This window comes from Rhinopithecus roxellana, chromosome 19, assembly GCF_007565055.1.
Source record: "Rhinopithecus roxellana isolate Shanxi Qingling chromosome 19, ASM756505v1, whole genome shotgun sequence".
NCBI lineage: Eukaryota > Metazoa > Chordata > Mammalia > Primates > Cercopithecidae > Rhinopithecus > Rhinopithecus roxellana.
The window spans coordinates 52658499-52672060 of record NC_044567.1 but is presented as its reverse complement, the minus strand read 5'-3'; the positions used below and the strand labels follow the sequence as shown (position 1 = coordinate 52672060).

Sequence of the window (13562 nt, the reverse complement as noted above, 5' to 3'; positions counted from 1 at the left end):
TAAAAGAGAAAAAGGATGCAGGGTGGCGTATCTGTGTTGGCCATGAGTAGTGGCTGAATGGTGCCCTCCCCAAAGAGATGTCCACACAGAACCTGTGAATATGACCTTATTCGGATGAAAAGAGCTTTTGCAAATATAGAGTTTGGATATGAGATCATCCTGTATTATGGTGGACCCTGAATCCAATGACAAGCATCCTTAGAAGTAGAGGTCCTGGTGCAGTGGCTCACACCTGTAATTCCAGCACTTTCGGAGGCTGATGCAGGAGCACTGCTTGAACCCAGGAGTTTAAGACCAGCGTGGGCAACACAGTGAGACTCAGTCTGTACAAAAAAAAAAAAAAAAAAATTAAAAATTTGGCCGGGCGCAGTGGCGCAGTGGCTCACACCTGTAATCCCAGCACTTTGGGAGGCCAAGGCAGGTGGATCACAAGGTCAAGAGATCGAGACTATCCTGGCCAACATGGTGAAACCCCATCTCTACTAAAAATAAAAAAATTAGCTGGGCGTGGTGGTGTGCACCTGTAGTCCCAGTTACTCAGGAGACTGAGGCAGGAGAATCTCTTGAACCCAGGAGGCGGAGGTTGCAGTGAGCCAAGATCGTACCACTGCACTCCAAACTGGCGACAGAGGGAGACTCCATATCAAAAAAAAAAAAAATAGTTTAAAAAAATAAAATAAAATAAAAAATGTGCCAGGCATAGTGGTGCACATCTGTAGTCCCAGCTACTTGGGAGCCTAAGGCAGGAGGATCACTTGAGCCTGGGAGTTCCAGGCTGCAGTGAGCCATGGTTGACAGAGCGAGACTATCTCAAAACAGTAAGAGCGAGAGAGAAGAGAGGGAGAGAAAGCACAGGGAGAGGAGACCATGTGAAGACAAGAGGCAGAGACTGGAGTGATGCCCACAAGCCGAGGAATGCCAGGACTGCCAGGAGCCCCCAGAAGCGGGGGGAGAGCCCCAGAACGGCTTCTCCCTCAGAGGCTCCGTGAGGAACCAGTCCTGCAGACACCAGTTTCAGACATCTGGCCTCCAGAACAGATGCCGCATTTGTACTGTTTTAGGCCACCCAGTCTGTTATGGTGGCAGCAGCAGGAAACCAACACAGGGTCTCACTAGCTTGCCGCCCTCTGATCCCTGCCTCTGCTTTCTTTACTGGACTTGGTTGGTGGTGCTGCCAGACTCCCGCCCCAGTGCTCCTTCCACAACCCAGATGCAATGATAGGTGTGTGGGTTTGCCCAACCCACTTTATCTAGTGTTCCCATTTCACATGGGAGGACACTGAGGCTCCCAGGGCTCCTGCACCCCACCCACTGTCCTCCTAGTCTCCTCTCTATTAACTGCCTTTGATCTGGGGCATCCCCACCCAGTGGCAGCAGGTCCTAAGGCCACCAAGAGCCTGGTCATGGGCCCTGGAGCTGCAGTCAGGGCATCTGCCGTGGGATGGAGGCCAGGACCCATGGGTGGCCTGGAGGCTGTGCTGGCAAGGCCCAGGCCAGCCTCCACCCCACAGAGGAGAAGAGGAGGGCAGCGGGGTCTGCTCTATTACACAACCCCCAGGGAGGGCCTCGGCCACTCCACGGTTGCCTCCTGGGGCACTGCCTCTAGTGGTCCTCAAGGCTCCCAGGGCCTGGGGAGGGACCTGGCTGCTCCGGCTGGGCAGGTGCTGCTGACAGCTTGCAGCCCAGCAGGCCGAGGTGATGGCAGGGCTGAGCCTCCGGCCACACGGCAGAGTGGGGATCAGGGAGGCCAGGAAGCTGCCTTGTCCTGCCTGCAGTGCCCAAGCCCAGAGGGGAGGAGAGAACAGATGCCCAGACTGCCTCCCCATTTCACAAACAGGGAAACTGAGGCTCATAAAAGAAGGGCGCCAGGTTTATCTGATCCCCACAGACACTGCGACAGATACTGAGAGTGACCACAGACTGGTCACTCTCCCAATCAGTGTATCAGATCCTTTCTAATAAGGGGCCCTGGTAGAGCAAGGCGGGACCATCCTGCTGCATCTCAGGCCAGGTTCCAAGGCATGACAAGGAGGGGACAGACACTGAGATGCGGAAGCTTGGAGACAGGTCAAAGTGACATTCCCCACACAGAGGCCTGCCCCAGCCTGAAGACAGTGAAAGAGCAAGTGACCCTGTTTCCAGGAGGTCAGGGCTAAGGGAGCAAGAGAGGCAAGGACCCCAGCGGGCGCAGCGGTGAGCACCTCCCCTCCGAGCTCCAGCGTATCTACTCCGCCCTGAGTGGGAGCCAGTTTGCCCAGAGGTCCCAAAGCCCTAGGGGGCTTGACTGCAGCATGGGCTGGGCTGCGACTCCCAAGCCCCCCAGACCCTCTGAGCTCTGGGGATAGAGGCAGGGGATCTGGATTATTCCAACTCCCAGAGGGATCTGAGGGAGGAGACACCCAGGCGAGGACTCGGTACCTCTCCTGGTACTTACAGCAACCAATCCTGCAATTCCAGGATCTCTGTCTCAACGCAGCTAAAATGACAACGAAAAGAACCCATGACTCACGGACTTCGGTGGCTCTGTGCATTCAGATGCCACAAAGATCCTATGGTCCCAAGACTCAGTCCTCAATCCACGCCCAGGAAGACAGGATGAGACCCCTGGGTCCAGTGGGCACCGGCACCACACAGCAGCGTGCATGGTGCAAGGGATGCCATGACATGTATGCAATGATCCCACATGAATAAAAAAACAAAGGCAACTTAAATGTTAGCACATTTCTATGCCTCTATTTACATATTCACGTCTGCATAAGCACTGAGAAACCCAGAAGGCTAATGATGGTCACCGTAAGGACATGAAGCTTTGGGGGTAGGGGAGGCAGGGGGTGAGAAGGAGAAATTCACTTTTCCCCTTGCAACTGTTTATCACTTTACTGTGAGCACATAGCACTCTTATAATTAAAAACTGTCATATTCAACAAAATATGACAATGTCTGTGATGGCTCATGTGTTTCTTGTCTATTTCATCCTGCCCCACCCACTGAGATGTCAGCCCCCCAGGGCAGGGGTCTTGTGCAGGCCACATCCCCAGCCACCTGCTGAGCTCAGGAATGAGGCCAAACTCCTGCATCCTCAAAGCCCACCACGCAAATACCTGACCTCTAGGACCTCTAGGATTCTCTGGGAAGGGAATGGAGGGGATGGAAAGAAAGGGACACCCAGGGGACAGGCTGGGGGTGGCTTGTGAATGGGGATCCCCAGGGCCAAACAGGTGGCTATGACCCCTGAGTTTGCCCCTCCCAGGCCTTATTTCCACAAGACCCAAGACTGTCAGAAGCCCCACTTTTGAGCATCCCCAACCTGCCCCAGATCCCAGCACCCCTGAAAGCCCCAGGTCTCCATCTGCCTCTGCCCTCCCTGTGATCAGGCCAGAACCCGCCCCCTCTGGCCACACCAAGCTCTCCTGGGCCCTCCCTGGCCTCGGTAGCCCCCAGGCCTGAATGGAAGCCTGACTTGGCCTGGAACCAGAAGCCCCGAGGCAGAGGGTCGGGGCGGGGGCGGCTCGGCTGCTGCCACACAGAACGCCAGCTGCTGGCAGCGATTTATTTTTGCTTTAAGTGCTGGAGAATTGCAGGCCTGGAGCCGCCAGCTCGGGCCCGGCTGCAGCTGGAGCAAGTGGGGCGGGCAGGGGCAAGGGCACGCCTCCGGCCACCAGGCCACTCTATCCCCCTTGACCTCTCCTGCCCCCGGCCTTTCTGCCTCTCTATCAAACACATCCCAGTCTCCACACACTCCCTTCTCCCCAGCCCCTCCCCTGTCAAGTCCCCAAACAGCTGCCTGGAGGCTTTAGGGACAGAGGGTCTGTGGCCTCAAGGCTGCGCCCCAGCCTTCCTCTGGGAACTGTGTGACCTCAGGCTGTGGGGACCCTCTCCGGCCTCAGGCTGCCCACTGGGGTGGAAGCAGGGAGGGCTGCGAAGTATCCCTGCTGCCAGTCCCCATGTTACCTGGTTTCCTTTTCTGCCCCCACTCCCCAAGTGAGCCTCAGGAGACAATTCCCCACGTCTGCACACCTGGCCACACACCTGGCCAACCGGGCACACCTGGCTGAGGCCCAGGACCAGAACCTGTCTGCTCCCCACAAAAGGGGCCGCCAGCCCTGTCTTTTCTGAAGCAACATGGACATACAGAGGAGGAGGGACAGGCTGTGCTCAGGCAAGCAGAAGGCATTCCAGTCTCTATAGTTGCAGAAGTGATCACTGCTGGTCACTAAAGCCACTAGAGTTGATCATTGCAAATCGTAAACATTTTTAAACATTTTAAAACCTGGGTGTCCTGTTCAAAAAAAAAAAAAAGACTGGAAAGGAGAGGTGAAATGCACTGACATGAAACTCAATGACCATTGGGAGTTTGGAATGCTTAACTGGGCAAGAAACAGAGTCACTGTCCCCTCCCTGCCAGCCCCACCCCCTCAGTCGCCCTCCACACATGTGTGCTGAAGGCAGGAGAAAGGATTCAGCCATCAGCTGAGATATGAGAGGCCCCACACCCCAGGCCTCAGTTTGCTGGGATCTGCAATGGGAATGGCTTGTGATCCTGGGAAGGAATGGGGTAGGGACATCGTGAGCTGAAGCAGGTCAAGTACTAGGAGACACAGCAGGGCTTGGAGCTTGCAGCAGTGAGGCTACAGACTTAAAGTACTCCACCCAGAGCGGGGGCCTGAAGGAAGCCCCATCTCCCTCCCGCTCAGCCAGACAGAGAGACGGCAGGCCAAAGACTAAGAGAAAAGGTCAGAATCCAGCTACGTCCACCGACAAGCGCCACAGTTCTTGGACAGTGACCTCTCTGAGGCTCAGTTTTCTCATCTGCAGAATGGGCTGACAATGCTGGCTACCGTTGCTACCAAGCACTCACTGCATGTCAGGCACCAGGCATGGCTGAAGCAGCCAGTTCACTCTCTGTGTTTACTGGGCACCTGCCATCTCCTGCCTACCGCTTAGGCACTGGAGACACAGCTGTGGTAGAGCAGGTCCAAAAAGAAGAGATCCTATTCCAAGGGAGAGATGGACAGTAAACAAGATCAACAAATAAAACATATTGTTGCAGATAGCATTAAGTTCTACAGAGAAAAATAAAGCAGGAAAAGGAACATGGGGGAAAGGGAGGCTGCAGTGTCCTACAGGGGAATCAGGGGAGGCCTTGGAGAGAGGGTGGCATCTGGGCAAGACACGAAGGCGGTGAGGGAGGGGCCATGCTGAGATCTGGGGAAGAGCGTTCCAGGCAGAGACAGCAGCACATGCAAAGGTCCTGAGGTAGGAGTAGGCCTGATCTGTTGGAAGCACAGCAGGGCAGGCAGAAGGGTGGCCCCGGGAAGGGAGCAAGAGTCCTGGAAGTGAGGCCAGACTGTGCAGGGCCCTGAGGGTCCCAGGGAGGAGTGTGGTGGGAATCAACAGAGGGCCCTGACACCCAGAGTGCACCAGGCACATAGTAGGTGCTCAAGGAACAATGGCCCAGAGAGGCTCTGGTAGAAGCCTCCACTCCACAAGCTTTATTGTTTGCTCCCTGGCCCTCTCCAAGCCTGAGTCCTTCAAAGAGGCCTGGGCTGCAGATGAGGGCAGGAGAGGGAGGCTTTGGCTGCCCAAGCAGGAGGGAGGGCTCAGTCTAAGTGGGTGGGGGGAGTCAGGCAGGATCCAGAAAGCTGTGCCCACCGATCCTAGGACAGCATTAATGCACAGCCAAGGCAGAACTGCTCCCTGGGGCAGCTGAGAAAGGGGCTTCCACTCCTATCTGGCCAAGCAAATGGAACCATGTCCAATGATGCATGGCTGAAGGCTAATTAGAGGACTGGGCAGGGATCCCCAAGGTCCCCACAGCCTCATGCTGCCACTTCAGCAGCCAGGCAGGAAGGGGTGAGCTATGGAGCACCAGTGGTGGTGGTGGGGATTGAGGGACACTGAGGATGCACCAGGAAACAGGAGGCCTGCATCGGGGCCCACTGGCGTCTGGGGCCCACTGCTGCAGCAAATCACTGCCCTGCCCTGGGCCTGCTTCCCCACATGCCCAAGGGCAGGTTGGATGGGGACATGATGAGTTCCCCAGGCTCTGGCTCCACAAATGCTCACAACGCCTCCTTCCCAGATCCCTCTCTCCACACATCCATTTCTACTGAGACCATCCCCTCCCCACCCCCAACTCCCAGAGGCACACTCCAAGTCTCACATTCCTACTGCCCCATCCTGGGCGTTCTTGGGAGCCAGTCCCGCCTCACAGATGATGAACTGTGGCCAGGAAGAGTGACCCCATCTTGGGTGCAACACCTGTCTCTCTTGCCCCCGAGTCTGTCCAAGAGTCTCCTCTGAGAGAGTGAAATCCTTGAGGGCAGGGGCTGGGTCTCCCCATATGCAATGTCCATTTATTAAGCACTTCTGTATGCCTACTTTGCACAGGGGCCACAGCTAGGCAATAGGGCCTGGGGTCTGCAGCCCCAGAACTCAGCCCCCGTACCTCTCGCCAGCACAGCGAGGCCTCTGTGGCTGGAAGAAGCAGTCCAGACATGGAATCATCGAGCATTTACTGAGCACCTACTGTGTGCCAGGGCTTCACTAGGTCCAAGGAATACAGCTCTCAGGAGCTGGGATGGCACACAGGCCCCAGGCCCTGTGTGGGACCTGCCAGGTGGTAAGGCAGGGAGAAAGCTAGCCTGGCAGTCAAGTGCCCCTGAGCGGCGTGTCTGTGGAATGGAGGAAGGTGCAGTTCTGTCCCTGGGAAAGCACCAGGGCTCTGGGTCTGAGCCCCACAGGCTGCTGCCTCCGGTGCCTCCCTGGGCCTCCAATCCCTGTCTGCACAGCAGAGCTGATGCCACTCTCTGCACTGGCAGGCCATTAGGAAATTAAGTCAGCTGACCCAGGGCTGGGTCCTTGGCCAGTGCCCAGCGGGGACTCTGGTCCTGCCCCAAGCCCAGCACCTCAGAAAACCCACCTGCCTCTGCCAGCCCCCCACACCCCCAACCCCATGGTGCCTCTGAAGCTCTGGCCAACCTGCACACGGCCCAGTTTCAGGCCGGCTCTCTTTCATCTTTAGCCTTTCCCTGTTGCTGTGTCCCCATCACGCTGCCAGTTCCTGGCACAGCCATCCCATGGGGCTGAGCCCCTGCCCACTGCACCTTCCATGTGGCTGGCCAAGCCTCCACCCCTCCTGCTGCCCATGAGCTGCCCCCTCCCTGACTCTCCTCCATGCCAGCCTATGGCAGGGCTCCAAGGGCAGGCCCAGGGGAGGGGCAGGTGTGCCCATGTGTCGCTCACAGTAAAGCCCTGGCCACGGCCCAGCCACAGGCACCAACTGCACCTGTTGGAGGAAGGGCCCTGCCCAGAGCTGGGCCTGGGAGCAGGGGGGTGAGGGTGGCCACTGGGTGGGCACCGTGTGTACCAGTAGCCTTCTGCCTAGGAACCTGGCAAGGGCCACAGAGGTTGATGACAGTAATGATGCAGTCACTTCCGCCCCAGCTGTATGCCAAGGCCTCCGGGTGCCATGCTTGGTACGCCAACTGTGGCCTAGAGTACTGGAGGCCTGGCTATAGGCAGAGAAAACTGCCCATAGGCAGAACCCGCCCCAGGGCTGCAGAGCTGCAGGTGCTGCTGCTGTTACTACTGTTATCACTGCTGTCATTATTGTTTTGCTGTTGCAGGGTCACTCAGTGTTACCTTGTCCTGCTTCAAGGAGACCCAGGGATGGGGACACCATGGCTCTGGGGCAGGAAGCCTGGCGGGGTAAGTCCCTGGCCTGGAGAGAGCTAGGTGAAGGCATCTGTCCAAATCTAACCCACTGTGTGGCTTTAGGCAATACCCCTCCATCACTTCCCAGGCATCTCTTCCTTCCAGCACAGTTGAGGCACAATCCTGGAGGGGTCCTCTCCGGGGCAGCCTGGAAACACTATGGGGGTTTGACCGGCTAGCTTCAGGGGAAGTGTCCAGAGATGGACTGACAGCTCAGGTCCTGCCCCTCCCAGAGAAGGCTCCACCCCTTCAGTGCCGGGGATGGGGGGTGTCAACCATGCCCTCCCCTGGGAGGGGAAAAACGAGGTGATACAGGACTTGGAGTCCCTACCTGCCAGCTCTGGGTCAACAGCCAGCATTTACAGACTGCCTACTGTATGCCCACAGTGGCGCTCCAATGGAGAAGAGGGGTGTCCCTGTGGCCCAGCACTCTGGAGCCACCCTCCTTGTCTCCAGGATGCGCGAGTGAGTGCCCTCCCCCCTCACTCCCTGCTCTCTCTCGGGGGGCTTGGCCCCACCAAATGGCAGGCCCAGGGTCCCCCTCCTAGAGCGGCCAACCTCGGGTCCCCTGTGTGGTCAGAGGTGCCACCAGAGAACTGAGGGGCAGACTTTGCTGAGAAGTCTCTTGGGGGGGCTCCCAGTGACACTGCAGGGCTCTTCTTAGAATACAAGAGGGAGTACCCCTCAAAAAGAGAGCAAGCCTCCGGTGGCGCCCAGGGCTGAGTTGGACCTCCCCTCCCTGACCCTCGCCCGCCACAGGGCGGCGGTCCAGGGCGGAGCTGCGCGAGGAGGGGCCGCGGAGGTGCAGCGCAGCGCGAGGGAGGCTGAGGTCCAGCCCCGTGGCCAGGGACTGGCCCTCGTCTGGCATCTCAGAGGGGGCGAAGGCTAGGCCCAAGGCTAACGCCTCCCCGGTTCGCACCTTCCAAAGGCGGCTGCCGATTTCAACGGCGTGTGGGCGCCTCGGCGCTCTGGGAGACGGAGACTGTGAACCCGGGTTTGGGGGCTCAGATGTGGGGGCCAGGAGGTCCCCCAGCGCTTTATTGCAGGGCTCGAACCTGGGTATAGAGGAGCAAAAAAGAAACTAGAAATGGCCACAGGCAGCGCGGCACTCTAAGATGGGAACGCCCCCTGGGAAATGGGGAGGGGGAGGTCCCAGGTGCCGGCGAGTCCAGGCTGTGAGGAGGCAGGAAAACCTCCCAGAACAAGACCGTCCCCAGAGAAACACTTTGACCCCCATTCCGATCACAGGTTTTAAAATATTCACATGACATGAGCACGCTGGATCAAAACCGAGGCACAGACACTCGCTTGGGCCTCAACTCCCATCTAAACCCCCCAAGAGCGCCCCACCCCAGCTGCCTCTGCCCAAGAGCCCCAGATTCCCGCCCCGCTCCCCCAGGGCACCCGGAGAGGCCATGCGCGCGCAGGGTGGACCCTGGCCCCGAAACCCGGAGCTTCTCAGCCAGCGGCCATCCCCTCGGAGATCAAGGCCGACTTCTAAAAGCAAAAGGGAGCCTCTGGACTTGGCTGACTTGCTGGCATGGAATCATTTCCAGAATATTTTTACTCCATTACAGCACGGGAGGTGAGAAAGAGACACGACTCCAAGGACCCGCAGGTCTCTGACGGCAGGCATTCTCTGGGCGGCTCATATAGCCCGGGCGCCCACCTCCGAGCCCCACCTCGATCGCGGGGTCTCCGGGAAGGTCACGCGTAGGACCCGTGCCGCGCGCCAGAGTGCTTCCGCACGCTCCCTCCCGAGCCCCCTCGTGCAAACCAGCCAGAGGGGGGCCGAGGGCTCCTCAAAGTTTCCTGGAGCTCCCCCCAGGACGAAGGTTAGCCAGGAGCAAAGTTCCTTGTGGTGGTAGCCAGAGACATGGCAGGAAAAGAAAAGCTCGCAGTCAGCATTTCCTCCGATGTCTCACCAAGGGAGGAAAAAAAATGAAAACGAGAGGAAGAAAACACCCTCCCGCTCCACCTTCCCTGTTGCTGCACCACCTCGTGCTCGCTCCGGACCGGGCTAGAGGCGGGGGGCGGCCTGCAGGGAACTGGGGCCGGGCCCGGGAGGGACCATGCGCCCGCGGCCGCGCACTTACCTCGGTCAGTGGCCCGGGCGCGGCGCGCTCGGCGTCCTCCCAGCTCCGGGCGGCCGTTCCTGGCCCCGGCAGCTGCCGCGCTGGCTGCATCGCCGCCGCTGCCGCCACCGCCTCAGGGCAGCTCCCCGGGGCGCTCCATGCCGAGGGGCGCGTCTGTCCGCAAAGCGGATCGCCCTGGTCCAGCCACGGGTCGGGGGCGCGCGCCTGGACGGCGCCCCCGGCCGCTGGGCGCTCGCTCGGGCCGGGGCGGCTGGCGTCGGTCCCTGGGTCCGGCTGTGAGCACTGCCGGCCCACCCCCTCCCCCGCCGGCTGTTATCTGATCTCGGGCAGGGCCCGGCGAGCTCCCCTACGCCTGGGCGCCCCGCACCTCCGCTCAGGCTCCGACCGCGCCAGTCCCCCTCCCCCGGCTACTGTTCCCAGGGAGGCGGCAGCAGTGGCGGCGTGGCCCGGAGAAGACGGGGAGCGAGGAATGGAGGGCGAGGAGGCGGCGGGAGGCAGAGGCTCGGCGCGCACCCAGCTCAGCGCCTCGCTCCACCGGAGCTCAGCTCGGCAACTCCTCTAACTCTCCGCGGAAAGCACGCCCGCCCCGCGCCGCGCCGCGCCGCGCCGCCGCTGCACCCGCCTACCACGGCTCCGGCCTGGCCCGGAGCCCCTCCTAGTCCCGGGCCGCCCCCTACACATACACCGCCAGCCACTTGCGCACTGGGACGCGCGCGCGCGCGCACACACACACACACATACACACACACACACACACAGAGGCACGTCTTCCGGGGACATGCGCGCACACACACACATACACACACATGTAGGCACGTCCTCCGGGGGACACGCGTGCACGCACAGGTGCATGGCGGGCACACACACAGGCATAAACATACAGGATACATGCCCCATATGCATGATGTTCGCAGGTGCACAGGTGCACACTCGCTCATGTGCACATGCAGGATGGCATCTGCACGTGTGCATACGCACGCACAGGTCTAAGCTTGTGCATTCCCACAGAACCCTTTCCCCCTGCACACCAGGCACTCACCCTCTACACACACCATCCCACCCTAATAGCATTTTTCTCCTCTCCATCTTGAGCTGTTTGGCTTCTCCCATCCCCTGCCTTCTCTGTTCTCCTCCCTGGACCTCTCTCTGCCCACCCGATCCCCATGTGACCCCCTTCTCTTTCGAGCCCCTGTCTCTGGAGACTCAGGCTTTCTTCCCAACCTGTCCCCAAATGCCCTGCCCTCCCAGCCTTCTGAGGCCTATTGTCTGGTCCTCATATCTCTGAGCCTCCCGCAGGGGCCAAGCCTTTCATCCTGGCAGACAGACCTGCTCGCCTGTACACTGACCCAGGGAAACCCCATTTTGTCACCAGTCTGACCCCCAGCTCGGCCTTAGGGCCTCAGAATTGGGCCGAGGAGGCCAGTCTGTGCCCAGAGCATGAGCCTCAAAGGGCTCCTTGGCCCCCTTGGCCTCCAGCTTCCCCTTTAATGTGAAATATAATTATGTGTCTGCACAGCAGGGAGACTGGCTGCAGGATTCTAACCAAGGAGGAGGGCTCTCTGGCCTGCGCCCAGATTGCTGGCAGCTCAGAGCAGAGTGATCTGCAGGCCCCACCAGCCCCAGGATCCTGGCCCCAGGCAGCCGGTGGGTGCAATCCAGCCCAGCACTCACCGACATCAGTCTGCCCCGGGTTTGAATCCCACCTCCTCAACTGACTAGCTGTGGAGACAGCTCACTTCACCACTCGGTGCCTCCATTTCCCTGTTGTCAGTAGAACTCGTTACACTCATGGAGCTGTAGCAAAAATTAAATGAGATGAGTCTACCTAAAGTGCTTAGCACTTGACCTGACTGGTAAAACAGCCAGGCAGAGCGCTCAGTATGTTCTGAGCTCTGTGCTGCAGACCCAGCTAGAATTATTTCATTACCACTGTGGCCCTCTGGATTAGATAAGCTCCTTGGTTCCATTTTACAGATGAAGGAACTGAGGCACAGAGGGTTGGTCACTTGTTTAATTACAGAGCTACCAGATGGTGGAGCCAGCACTCAGAATCAGGTGTGTCCCCAACTTAGGGCTGCAGTGGAGAAAGAAGGGGCATCGCAGGAGCCTGCAGCCCCCATCCTGCCCTGCCTGGCACACTGTGTCCTGGTTTCCTCCTTCTCCTGGGAGAACAGCCTCCCAGGGGACCAAAAGCTCTCAGGAAACTTCCACCTTCTCCCTCCAAGTGACCAAGGAGGGAAATGACTCAGCTCCCCACCTGCCCCTGCTCCATTTCCCAGATGGGGAAGCCCAAGTCAGCTGCGGAAGAAGCCTCGAACCAGCTCCCACCCTCAGAGGTCACTCAGCTGTCCCAAGAGGAATGGGGCCTAAGACATCCCTCCCTTGAGGTCTTACTTTGGGGGCCCAAAGAGGGGCAAGAGAATGGACGGGAACACCTCAGGGCTCCTCTGGGTCTAAGATTCTGACAGCTCCTGGGACAAGGAGCTGTGCCCAGGGCATCCGCAAGCCTGGAACAGCCCAACACACACCACACACACACACACACACACACACACACATACACAGGGCCCCTGCCCAGGGGCGCACCACCCAAGATGGCCAGTGTGAGTCAGGCCAGGTCTCCGCCCCTCCCCACCCCCCCCACCCCCAGAGCCATTATCAGACCCATTTCACAAAGAGGGCAAGTGTCTTGCCCTAGGTCACCCAGCAGAGAGGCAAGCCTGACTCCCTGGGCCACTCCCTTGGGTTCCACATCCCACCCTCCCAACCCACTTGCAAGGTCAGAGTTCCATTCTTAATTGTAGTTGCAACCCATAAGCAGCCATTAAGGGACTCTCAAAGCAAAGCTCCTCTGCCAGGCCACTGGGCACTAGCCTCCCTCCAGGAGGAGCTGGGACACAGAGAGACAGGGATATGGGCAGATGTCTCTCTAAGCAGCTCACACATCTGCCCCAGGGATCCCCACGTGGGCAGAGGGGCTCACAGCCCTCCCGGGGTGCTGCCTGAAGCCAGAGCAGGGGACATCCTGCCCCCTATAGTCCTATAGTGTGGAGGGGGCAGTGTCGAGAGTGGCTGGGTGAGACCAAATGGACTGAGCCCAGTGCCAACACTGCCCAGCAGGGGACCTGGGACACATCCCCTGCTGAGGCCCCGCTTCCCTCTCTGTAACATGGGGGTGATAGCGACAGCCGAGGCCGTGAGAGTAGTAACTCCCTGGCACAGCCATGGGAGAAGCCAAGGAGATGAACAGCAGTCAGCTGTTCCACCACACATCTACCTTCCCAACGCCCCAAACTATGTGCCCTGCACCTGGCTTTCCCTTGATCCCAGATTCTTTCTTCCCCTCCATGATGGGAGCTTCTCCTAGACCAGGGAGAGACCGAGGCTTGTTTGCAGCCCAGTCTCTCCCAGCTTCGGGTGGGCGTGTTGGCTGTTCAAGACGCCTTTGCATATCTGAGTGTCCTCAGAGCCACAGGCCCAGGAAACAGAAGAGCTCCTCAGCTCATTTGGAATCATGCCTTTGTTTTGAGGAAAGCAAGGCCCAGAGAGGGGAGGTTGCCACTGTGACCACTAAGCTGTCCAGGGCAGGTGTCCCGAAGGCTGATTTTGCTGCCCTGTGTGTAGGAGCCCCAGAGCTGCAGCCTCTTGACAGCAGCTGTCAGCTCTTGTGGTAGTCACATCTTGATGCCACAATGCCGATGCGCTTGTGGGAGGCATAAGTCCATCACCGAGTGAGATGTGAAAACCACA

The 13562-nt window shown here is 59.0% G+C and overlaps 1 protein-coding gene across 2 annotated transcripts in view; it reads right to left on the bottom strand.

Moving 5' to 3' along the window:
* KCNJ12 (potassium inwardly rectifying channel subfamily J member 12) overlaps positions 1 to 10338 on the bottom strand; it is a 43100-nt gene extending 32762 nt beyond the window's left edge. The window contains exon 1 of one of the 2 annotated variants that reach the window (XM_030924261.1): positions 9813 to 10338. The gene's annotated coding sequence lies outside the window, so the exon portion shown is untranslated. The remainder of the gene's footprint in view (positions 1 to 9812) is intronic. The other variant, XM_030924262.1, reaches the window with a different exon arrangement.
* Positions 10339 to 13562: the final 3224 nt, after the last annotated feature.